Source organism: Lactuca virosa, chromosome 3, assembly GCF_052849685.1.
Source record: "Lactuca virosa cultivar CGN04683 chromosome 3, Lactuca_virosa_CGN04683_v6, whole genome shotgun sequence".
Taxonomy (NCBI): domain Eukaryota; kingdom Viridiplantae; phylum Streptophyta; class Magnoliopsida; order Asterales; family Asteraceae; genus Lactuca; species Lactuca virosa.
In genome coordinates, this window is record NC_136428.1 from 224666629 (window position 1) to 224679178 (window position 12550).

Genomic DNA, 12550 nt, shown 5'->3' on the forward strand with positions numbered 1-12550 from the left:
AAAGAATGGTATTGTTATTTCTAAAAGAAAAATGAAATTGTTTAGAAGAAAAATATCATTTCTTGGTTTAGAAATAGGAAATGGAAAAATTGAATTACAAAGTCATATATCGATACAAATTTTAGAATTCCCAGAAAAGTTTGAAAGTCTAAAACAGATACAAGCTTTTTTAGGATTGGTTAATTATGCACGAAAGTTTATTCTTAATCTTTCAAAGTTAGTAGGACCATTATATAGTAAAACAACAAAAAATGGACAAAGACATTTCAACCAAGAAGACATTAAATTAGTTAAAGTAATTAAAGAAGCAATTAAAAATATTAAATCATTAGAATTACCATTAGTTACTGATTACATAATAATAGAAGTTGATGGATGCAAAGAAGGATGGAGAGCCGTTCTCCTTTGTAAACCCGATAAATATAGCCCAAAAGATACAGAAAAAATATGCTCATATGCTAGTGGAAGCTTTAATAAGACAGGAATGAACTGGACTTCTATAGACTACGAAATACAAGCTTTAATAAATGCTTTAGAAAAATTTAAGATATTTTTACATAAAGAATTTACAGTTAGAACAGATTGTGAAGCTATAGTTCGTTTTATTAAAAATGATCAAAGTAAGAAAATAAATAGGACACGATGGATTAATTTACAAAATACAATACAAGGAAGTGGATATAAAATAAATTTTGAACACATAAAGGGAGAAAATAATGGAATAGCTGATATGCTATCCAGAAATATTAACAGATTATTTTCTGCAGATGGATAGTCGAAACAAAGGAAAGAACAAATTAATACACCCTACACAGCAAAAAAGGAGTTCCTCTTCCATGAGCATTTCTTCAGAAGAAGATAGAAACACAATATCAACATAAAAATTATTGGATTCAGCAATAAAAACAGAATATCTACATAAACCCACACAACATATGGAAATAGCAAGTGCTACACGTAATAACCTCTTGCAAGGATCTAGACCACAATCTCAAAATACTCAACATGCATATTATTGGACAGGACCTTCAAAAAATACACAATATACACAGAATAGAGAAGCCGTTATAGCATTTGGTAACTGCACTTTACCAATTTGCTTCGATGAACGTAAAAAGTTTAGGCCCATGATTGGAGTAAACTTGACAGAAGACCAACAATGTTTGCTAGACAACTTATGGCATATTCAGACAGTTCCACAAGCTTCATCATTCAAAGTTCAAATCCTCAATGCTTTAAGTTTTTACTTTCATAAACAGTCATCATTGACCCCAGAAAAACAAATAAAGAAGTTTACGCATTATGTTATCATCAGGGGCACTAAAGTTGGGATTTTTAATAATTGGGCAACAGTCATAAAATATATACAGTGTCAAAATCCCCTTTACAAGGGATGTTGTAGCTTCCAGGAAGCTATGAATATTGCTCGAGAACATTTTGGGTTAAACAGTTTTTTCATAGAACCCGAACAGGTGAAAACATTTTCAAAAATAGCAAAAACTAGTCCAGAGCAAATGATTAAAGCTCAAGAAGAAATTATTGCTAAGTTACAACAACAACTTATGCAATCTGGAAAAGATACACAGTATATACAAAGCCAGATTGAAAATAATATTTTGAAACAAAAAATAAAAATTCTTGAAGCAAAAAATGTACAGCTTATACAAAGGAATGAGAAAAAAGATGAAAAATTAAAAACAACAATATACAGAAACTATGAATGTTTTAAAGCTCGCATTTTGGATCTCCCTTGGAGACAAACGTTGAGACCAGTACTTGATCAGTTTAAAGAATTTGAGCAAATGGTGTCTCAAAAAATTTGTATAGAATTTCCAGCAATTCTATATGAATTACAGCAGAAGATTGTACAGATTGCTTTTCAAGAAATCAATTATAAAGGAGTTACAGTAATCCAAAGATTGAATGATGAAGGTGAAGAGACTCCCATACTCCTGTTACAGATAAACCTAAAAACTACAGACATGCCAGAAGAACAGATAATTAATTTTTATCACAATGGAATGATAGATTACTTAGAATTCTGCCTCAATAGCAGCACATAAAGTCTTCTTAATAAATTAGGAGAAAAATTTATTTTAACAGCCGGAAACATCGCCTCTCACAGCATCAGTCCAATTATTGGGTGCAAAATTTTTTCTTCTTTTCCAGCAGCGGATGAACATACATACAGACCTGCTAGAAAAAGGATCTTCATCACCCAAAGAACAGTACAACATGGCTATCTTAAAAAGTTATCATGCAAACAAGAAATAGATTTTGGAATTCTACAGAATCTTTCAAATGAAGATATATGCACAGCTCAAAAAACACCTTCACTACCTGCAAATTTTCGTTGGGAAAATTATAAACTCCTAGCAGAAGGACACTACTTACAAATTTGGTCTCATCAAAATTGGCATATGCTCTTGCCATTCAGCGGTGAAGGAGATACACTATTGAGACTAGAAGATATCATGAACAGTGAAGAACAGATTGACACAGAACCAGGATCACCGATTTCTATTGACAGTACTCATTGGGACTTTTAGCAAATGATGATTTTTTAGCAAAGGATACAAAGTGATAAGTTTGAGAAAATTTAAGGGCCATTTGTGAAAGTAAGACAAGACATGACAAGTTCAAAGGCAATTTATGAAAATATAATAGAATTATTATCGTTGTCGTTTAGAATCATTATTTTCTACTTTATGTAGGTGTGCAATCGTTTTCTACTTTATGTAGGTGTGCAAGTCATTTTCTACTTTATGTATTTTCAAGTGTCTGTCTATTGAATTGTAATTCTTACGCTACCCTTTGCCTATTTAAAGGGTTGTAAATGATTGTAAAAATCATCGAAATCTCATACGAATAAAATTTTTGTTGTTATTAATTCTCTCATGTCTCTCTAAATACTTTCTTTCAGATTCTCTTAGCCTATCTCTTACATTCCTAGTTCTTTCAAGCACTTCATATTATATCCCTTATACATAAAAAAAAAAGAGCTGCTAAAACTCTGGTTGCTTCTCCCCTCGTAACCTTCCTTGTAAGTTTACTCTTCTTGATTTTAATTCTTGTTCTTTTTTTTTTCTTACAAGGAAGGTTACGAGGGGAGAAGCAACCAGAGTTGTAGCAGTTCTTTTTTTTTTATGTATAAGGGATATAATATGAAGTGCTTGAAAGAACTAGGAATGTAAGAGATAGGCTAAGAGAATCGGAAAGAAAGTATTTAGAGAGACATGAGAGAATTAATAACAACAAAATTTTTATTCGTATGAGATTTCGATGATTTTTACAATCGTTTACAACCCTTTAAATAGGCAAAGGGTAGCGTAAGAATTACAATTCAATAGACAGACACTTGAAAATACATAAAGTAGAAAATGACTTGCACACCTACATAAAGTAGAAAACGATTGCACACCTACATAAAGTAGAAAATAATGATTCTAAACGACAACGATAATAATTCTATTATAATTTCATAAATTGCCTTTGAACTTGTCATGTCTTGTCTTACTTTCACAAATGGCCCTTAAATTTGCTCAAACTTATCACTTTGTATCCTTTGCTAAAAAATCATCACTTGCTAAAAGTCCCAATGAGTACTGTCAATAGAAATCGGTGATCCTGGTTCTGTGTCAATCTGTTCTTCACTGTTCATGATATCTTCTAGTCTCAATAGTGTATCTCCTTCACCGCTGAATGGCAAGAGCATATGCCAATTTTGATGAGACCAAATTTGTAAGTAGTGTCCTTCTGCTAGGAGTTTATAATTTTCCCAATGAAAATTTGCAGGTAGTGAAGGTGTTTTTTGAGCTATGCATATATCTTCATTTGAAAGATTCTGTAGAATTCCAAAATCTATTTCTTGTTTGCATGATAACTTTTTAAGATAGCCATGTTGTACCTGATGGGTTTTAGGTAAAACAAATAAACTAGAAAACAATTCCTAAGTTCACATGCAACCTACTTTGGATCTATGTTTTAACAATTGAACATATAACTTTGAATTGCAAAACAAGAACCCTAGAGGAGAGAGGCTAATTTCGAAATTAACAAACTAGGGTTTAGGAGTTACATACCATTCAATTGTTATAGCAAACAATTGATGATCCTCTTGATCTTGATCTTGATCTTCTTGGAAGCTTAGCACCACAAATGTAATGCCTCTAATGGAATCACACCCAAGAACTAGCAATAAGGAAACTTGGAGGAGAGAGGATGGAGAGAGTATGCAATTTCGGCCTTAGGGTTTCTTCCAAAGAAATCAGTGACCTCAAATGTGAGCCAGGAGGCTCCTTAAATAGCTGAGGGATCTAGGGTTTAGGGAAAAACCTTAGTTATCCTTTGCTTAGGGCCTAAGCAAGACCCAAGGCCTTATCTTGGACCCCTTGGACGAATTCTCTAGGGTTTCCCCTAGGGTTTTCGTCCACCCCCTTCCAAGGGAGTTCTGGATCCTTCCATTCAACTATCAGTTAATTGCAAACTAGTCCCTGCACTTTATAATCAATTCTTTTAACCCCAAAATCAATTCTGATTAATTTCTGGCTAACAATTAATTAAACATAATGATTTCTAATTAATATATTAATCCATTAACATATTAATAAATCATTTATATTAATTTATTAATCTTATAAATTAATATCTCTCCTTTCATAATTTCCTTGTCCAGTTGCTAGGTTGAGGGCAACCCAAAAGGACTGTGCTGCTATCAATTCAAGTTCATACCAATTATAGTTATGAGCTTAGACACCTAATCCAACAGTCTCCCACTTGGATAAGTCTGTAACTATAATTGCTAGTATGCCTTTTAAATTTGACCAGCAAATTGTAGCTTCCAAAAAGCTGCTGCCGAACTCTGACCTAGTCAGTTACGTGTCCTAAGATAAGTGATCATATAATCCTTCGTTCAGCTAGATATCCCTAGACATAAGACATGAAATGTAATCAATCTCTTTGTCCAGAATCTATGTTTCCCGATTCCTGATTTGTGATGATGTAGGACTTCTAATCGAACACATCAATTTAGTCCTGGCTGGGCCCAGCACATAAGTCAACACCAAATCATCGAGGGGCCCACAAATATCGCTTTTCCTGTTAGGGCAAAAGGAACGAATAAACGTTGACTCATATGCTTGTATCTTTTACTCATCAAATTATGCATGACAATACGTTTTATAACACCAAGTTACTAATGCGTTTTCGTATCACCAATGCATGACCGACTTGTAAATCACAACTTATATATCTTCGTTTCAAAATTATAAGATATTATCGTCTCAGTATTACTCGTGATGAATTCCATGAAGTGATACTCTGAGCGAGGGTTTATCCAGTACTCAAATCTCAATTTCTGAGTACTCATGAACGTTGCAACAATTCTATTGCCATGTCTATCCTTAGACAATCTACAATCCAGTTCATGACAGTCTTAATTCACTACTTACTTCCAAAAGTATGAGTGACTGTGGAGTCTGAATAATCTTATTATTCGGGAAGTAAAACATGCAAAAATGAAACACAATAATAAACAATTGACAAAAGGCAGAAACCAAACTTATAAATAATACTTTATTATTTAATCACCAAAAGTCAATTACATTTACTTTGTTACAAGTTTCAGAATAAAACTAATCTAACTACTAAAACTAATATCATCTTTCAGTCCTATGCTCCGAGCATGCTGAATATGCTTAGCCCTACGCAGACCCTTTGTGAGGGGATCTGTTGGGTTATCTTCAGATGACACCCTCTTTACTATAAGATGGCCTTCTTCAACTCTATGTCTGATGAAATGGTACTTTCTGTCGATATGTCTGGTCTTACCATGATCTCTCGGTTCCTTTGTCAAGGCAACCGCTCCTTCATTATCGCAGAACAGTTCCATAGGCTCCTGGATGGTTGGAACAACTCTGAGATCCCCGATGAAGTTCCTCAACCAAGCTGCTTCTTTCGACGCTTCACTTGCTGCTATGTACTCTGATTCACAAGTAGAATCAGCCACCGTATTTTGCTTGGAACTCTTCCAAGTAACTGCTCCTCCATTCAGTAAAAACACCCAACCCGACTGAGAACGGAAGTTATCTCTATCCGTCTGAAAGCTGGCATCACTGTAACCATCTACTCTCAAAGTATCACTGCCACCAAGCACAAGGACCCAGTCCTTTGTCCTTCGCAAATACTTGAGTATATTCTTAACTGCTATCCAATGAGCTCTACCTGGGTTTCCCTGATAGCGACTGACCATGCTCAAAGCAAATGCCACATCAGGGCGAGTACATGTCATAGCGCACATGATCGATCCGACAGCGGAAGCATAAGGTACACGACTCATGTCATCTATTTCAACATCTGTACTCGGGCATTGAGTCTTACTCAATTTGGTGTTGCTCTGGATAGGTAGCTCTCCCTTCTTGGAATTTTCCATACTAAACCTCTTTAGTACCTTATCCAAGTATGTGCTCTGACTAAGTCCAATTAGTCTCTTCTTTCTATCTCTCAATATTCTAATCCCAAGAATATAGGCAGCTTCTCCAAGGTCTTTCATGGCAAAACACTTTCCAAGCCAAGACTTAACATCTCTCAAGGTTGGAACGTCGTTACCAATGAGTAATATGTCATCGACATATAACACCAGAAAAGTTACTATACTCCCACTAGCCTTGATATACACACAGAACTCATCTTCACTTCTAGAGAAACCAAACTCTTTGACTTTCTCATGGAAGCAAAGATTCCAACTGCGAGATGCTTGTTTCAATCCATAAATGGATTTCTCAAGCTTGCACACTCTATTGGGGAACTTTGCATCAACAAAACCCTCTGGCTGACTCATGTAAACATCTTCAGCCAACTTCCCATTAAGGAAAGCAGTTTTGACATCCATCTGCCAGATTTCATAATCATGAAAGGCAGCTATGGCGAGCAATATCCTAATAGATTTAATCTTAGCCACTGGCGAGAAGGTCTCATCATAGTCAACCCCTGGGGTTTGAGTGAAACCTTTTGCAACCAGTCGAGCCTTGAATGTGTGCACATTTCCATCCATGTCTGTCTTCTTCTTGAAGATCCATTTGCACCCAACTGTCTTACGACCTGGTGCACTATCAACCAAATTCCAAACTTGGTTGTCATACATGGACTTAATCTCGCTGTCCATTGCCTCTTTCCACTTGGAAGCCTCTGGGCCTGCCATTGCTTCCTTATAAGTGACTGGTTCATCTAAGTTTACCAGTGTTCTGTCACTTATGAATGTGTCACCATCTGAAGTAATATGAAAACCATACAACTCAGGTGGCACACTCACCCTAGTGGATCTTCTAAGAGGTAATGAGTTATCGATTGGTTCAACAGGAACTGTTTCCTCTGGTTGAGTGCTAGTGTCATCTAAGGTTCCTTCATTGGCTGACTCTTGAATTTCTTCAAGGTCAATAGTGCTCCCACTGTCCTCTTTGAATATGAGCTCTCTTTCAAGAAAGACTCCTCTTCGTGCTACAAAGACCACGTTCTCACTAGGCCTGTAGAACAAATATCCAAAAGACTGCTTTGGGTAACCAATGAAAACACATTTCTCACTTCTAGCTGCTAGCTTGTCGTGAGTCTTTTGTCTTACGAAAGCTTCACAACCCCAAACTTTAATATGTGCTAACGAGGGAACTTTCCCTGTCCACATTTCGTGAGGTGTCTTGGCAACCTTCTTTGTAGGGACAAGATTGAGGATGTGGGCGGCTGTCTCTAAGGCATACCCCCATAAGTGAATGGGAAGCGAAGCACGACTCATCATAGAACGAACCATGTCTAACAAGGTTCGATTACGCCTCTCAGCTACACCATTTAACTGTGGTGTCCTAGGAGGAGTAAATTGTGAGACTATCCCACATTCTTTCAGATAGTCGTTAAACTCGATACTAAGATACTCCCCGCCTCTATCGGATCTAAGTATCTTTATCTTTCTGCCCAATTGATTTTCGACTTCATGCTTAAACTCTTTGAACTTTTCAAAAGTTTCTGACTTATGCTTGATCAAGTAGATATATCCATATCTGCTATAATCGTCAGTGAAAGTCACATAGAATCGATTAGCATCTCTTGTAGTTGATCTGAAGGGCCCACACACATCTGTGTGTATGAGATCCAACAGACCTTCACCTCTTTCACAAGACCCTGTGAATGGTGATTTTGTCATCTTTCCCAAAAGACAAGATTCACACATATCATCTGATTTTAGATCAAATGATTCCAACACTCCATCCTTTTGGAGTTGGGCTATGCGTTTCTTGTTAATGTGTCCAAGACGACAATGCCACAAGCATGCCTTGTCTACACTATTAGACAAGTCAATATTAAGTACACTATTTCCTAGGCTATCAACACAAGTCACTGTTTCATACACACCATTACAAGGCAAAGCTTCAAACATAAAAACACCATTCTTATAAACAGAAATTGAACCATTCAAATCATTAAAAGAATATGTAAAACCTTGTCTGAACAATGCATGAAATGAAATAATGTTTCTCGTCATCTCAGACGAATAGCAACAATTTATTAAATCTAATCTAACATCATTACTAAGCAGAAGCTGATAAACTCCGATCTTGGTTATTGGTGAAGACTTTCTGTTTCCCATGATCAGGTTTATCCTTCCTCGCTCTATCTCCTCACTTTCCTTTAGACCCTGCAAATCAGAACAGATATGAAAACCACATCCTGTATCAAGGACCCATGAACGAGAAGATAATGAGTTATTAGCAGAAATAGTGTAAATACCTGCCGAAGATGGCTTCACTTTGCCATCCTTGATATCTTGCAGATATTGTGGGCAAGATCTCTTCCAATGCCCCTTTTGGTTGCAGTAAAAGCAAACTGCCTCTTTTGGATCAGAAACATGGGGAGTGGAACCATTGGGCTTAGCCTTTGGGCCATTACTAGATGACCCAGCTTGAGCCTTGATCTTCCATCTTTGTTTGGGAGGACCTTTCCTCTTTTTCCCCTTTCCCTGTCCAATAGCCAAAACAGGGGCACTCGTAGGTGTGGAGGGTATACTTTTACCCTTCATCCCTGCCTCAGCTGTCTGCAACAAGTTGTGCAATTGGGCCAAGGTCTGCTCAGTATTGTTCAAATGGTAAGTTAGAATAAACTGACCATAACATTCAGGAAGTGAGTTCAAGACCATGTCAATGGCCAATTCCTCATCAAAGTGAATATTGAGCTTGACCAAACGCTCTATGTAGCGTTGCATTCTTTGCACATGTGACACAACCGACTCCCCATCTTTCATCTTGCAAGCCATGAGTGACTTGACTACTTCGAACTTTTCTTGACGAGCTTGCTTATGGTACTTTTCCATAAGGTCCTTGTTCATCTCGAAAGGCCAGTAGTCCTCATAGTACCTCTGCAGTTCTGGGGACATAGTTGCCACCATGATGCATGCCACTTTGGTAGCATCATCGTAATGTTTCTTGTAGGCAGCAAGATCTTCAGGAGTAGCTTCATTCTCATCAAGCTCTTTGAGCTCCTTTTCAAGAACATATTCTTTGTTCTTGAAACGAAGAGCCATCTTGATGTTGCGCATCCAATCGTTATAGTTTGAGCCATCCATAACGACTTTGGAGCATATATTGAGCAAAGAGAAGTTTTGGTTGGAGGAGGACGAAGCAGAAGTGTTTCCAGGAGTAGACATCTGAAAAGAAAGAAAGTTTTAGTTAGATTTCAGGATACCTTAATAGAATAACCCAAATATATAATATCAAGGTTAGGATCCAACTATGAAGATTCACAACTTAGAAATGGGATGCCGAGATCCAAGTGCAAATTTCATAAAGGTAGGTGAATGACGATTCACCAATTCCACCATTAGACGAAACAAACGAAGTGAAATTCCTAATTCTTTTGAGATACATTGAAACTATTCAATGGCATGTTTTAATCTCAGATTATGCTCTTCTATTTGTGACTGGGATGCCGAGGATCACAAACAAGATGTGAATAACCATGCAAATGTGCTTGGTAACCAAATGGGATGCCGAGATCCAAGTGCAAATGTGCTTGGTAAACTACGGATTCCCGTCCGATTTCACAGTTCTCTCTCTGTAAGCCCTACACCCAAAAATGGTCCCCGTTCCTCAAATTGCCGTCTTCTCAAAATTAGGGTATTCATTTTTTTTAGTTGTCGTTAGTTTCTTCATAAGAAGGCACCATTTATGTTTTATAAAATGTGTACAGGTGGAATCTCTATTAATACAAATTTGTGATACAACCTCAATTGCGGAGTTTGAATTGGAAGTAAGTAGTTTTTTTTTTTTTTTTTTTTTCGGTTTCTGATTGGATTAGCATGCTTATCGATTCAATATCCTACAACTTTTTTTTTTGCTAAAAGGTCATGATATTGGCCTATTTCAATTTGGAATTGATGAAGTCAGGGTAGTTTCTCTAATCTCCGGTTAATTTTGTTTTCTCCTTTTGATGTTTTTGACAGCATAAAAATTTATTGCAAAAGCAGCAAACTCTTCTTTGAACTGCATATTGCTAACTACTTTTTTGCCCCTTTTATACCTTGTGTAGTTGGTTTATCTTACTGGTTTCTTGAAAAAACATCCACATGTTTAAAGGCTTGCCCCCAACAACATTCCTGTTATGGACAACATAAAAAGCCACGGCAAACACCAAATGGAAAAGAGTGGTCTTTAAAGTCAGTGGCACCTCATTAGCTGGAAGTGGTCAAAGCATTCACCCAAAGGTTCAAATTCTCCTAACTTTTTTTTCTCTTAAACACATTTCTATATACAATCTACATTCTAAACTTAAATCTTTCCACTTTTACCTTGCTTTACAAATTGCAGAAATTTTAAATTCTTTTTTCACTTAATATATTTGCAACCTGTGATTCTAGGTTGCTGTTATCATTGGATGACATAACTTCTTTTGTGGTGATCCTTGGGTGTTAGCAACTAATTATAAGATTTAGACGTGATTGTGCTTTGTAAGATGTAACCTCCTAAAAGTATTATATAAATTCTAACATTGCATAAAAAATAGTCATTTGTCTATTTAAATATCTATTGTGATTGTTCAATATTTTATCTTAGTTTTTATATATACATATATTTAATTTCGTTGTCTATTTTTTTATATCAACTTATTTATTATGTATAAGCACATTTCTAGATTAAATGTATTTTTAAATTAATAAAATTCATATAGCTTGGAGTTGGCAGGTATGAAGATAGTAATCACGAAGAAGCATGCATATATGGGGGCAACAGAAAAACAAAGATGAATACTCAATATAGGGTCATGGCGTTTTTATCATTTTTTTTTTATGGTTTTTAGTTTTTTTTTTTCTAATTTTTTAAAAACTAAAAGGTAAAAGCAGTGAAGAATGAGGGATGAAAGTAGGAATTCACAGGTGAAATTTTTTATGGCGTTTGTATTTTTAGTAAAACAACACATTTATTGTGATGTATGTAATTATTTTTATTACATTTCAGTTAATTGTAAATTGTATATCGATGTCATGTTTATTATTATTTGTATTTTTGTTTACATTTTATTCAAATTTATATTTTGTTTACATTACTTTTAGACAATCAATACAAAAGTTTAAAAATACTTTAATCTTATTAATTTAACAAAAATACAAATTTAAAATATTTTATCCGTACTTTCCACAGGTTGTAACCTAAAATATATATATATATATATATATATATATATATATATATATATATATATATATATATATATATATATATATATTACCAAAATAGGTATGAGGCGATTCACTATTCATTTTAAATGAAATTTAGCCGTTTGATTTGAAACAAAGGAATGTGTAAGCAAATTTTTTTTTTGTTTTTTTATTTTTCTCCCCTAAGCTTTATTTGGTTTTACATTTTTTACCCAAAACTAATTTTGTGCGTCCAGTGAGAGAGTTGAGAGAAGTTTCTTTTGCTCATTTTTTTTCTATTTTCACTTTCATTTGTTTTTTCATTTGCAGCCCTTAGGTTTAATTTGCTTTTACATTCTTTAACCTAAATTAATTTTTATCTAATAGTTTTTATCCTTATAAGTTTAAAGTTAAATTTTTGGTATTTTGTAAGTTATAAATTTAGTCCCTTACTATAATTTTAAGTTACGCTTTGGTTTGTTACATAATTCGTTTTTATAGTTTTCGTTTTTATAAATATTACTTTTTATCAAAGTTCTAAATAACGTAAGGCGTGACTTGGCGGCAATGTTAAACCTCAAAATTTTTCGAGCTATGACGATACACGTTGTTTGTAAGACGTGACATAAGACGGAAAATTTGTATATAATTAATAATTTTGTAAGACGTGGCAGCGCCCCTAGCGGGGTCTAAGGGGCAGAGCCCCCGCGGGGTTTGGAACAGCACCTCAAAAGGTCTTCGGAAATTTAAATTAGTTTATTTATGGAAAACCAAATTCTTGTGAGTGATTATGGTAAAACTGAAAATTTTCGACAGTTTTAGAAACTATTGATTATGCCATTAATTTCGAGATTTTCCTAACTAATTAAGAAGATTAAA

The 12550-nt window shown here is 35.1% G+C and overlaps 1 long non-coding RNA gene across 1 annotated transcript; it reads left to right on the plus strand.

The window, feature by feature from the left end:
* The first annotated feature begins 10019 nt into the window (after window positions 1–10019).
* On the plus strand, window positions 10020–11427 carry LOC145162849 (uncharacterized). Its single transcript, XR_013739381.1, has 4 exons — window positions 10020–10154; window positions 10228–10287; window positions 10567–10741; window positions 11206–11427. It is a non-coding gene; the product is annotated as an uncharacterized LOC145162849 (long non-coding RNA).
* Window positions 11428–12550: the final 1123 nt, after the last annotated feature.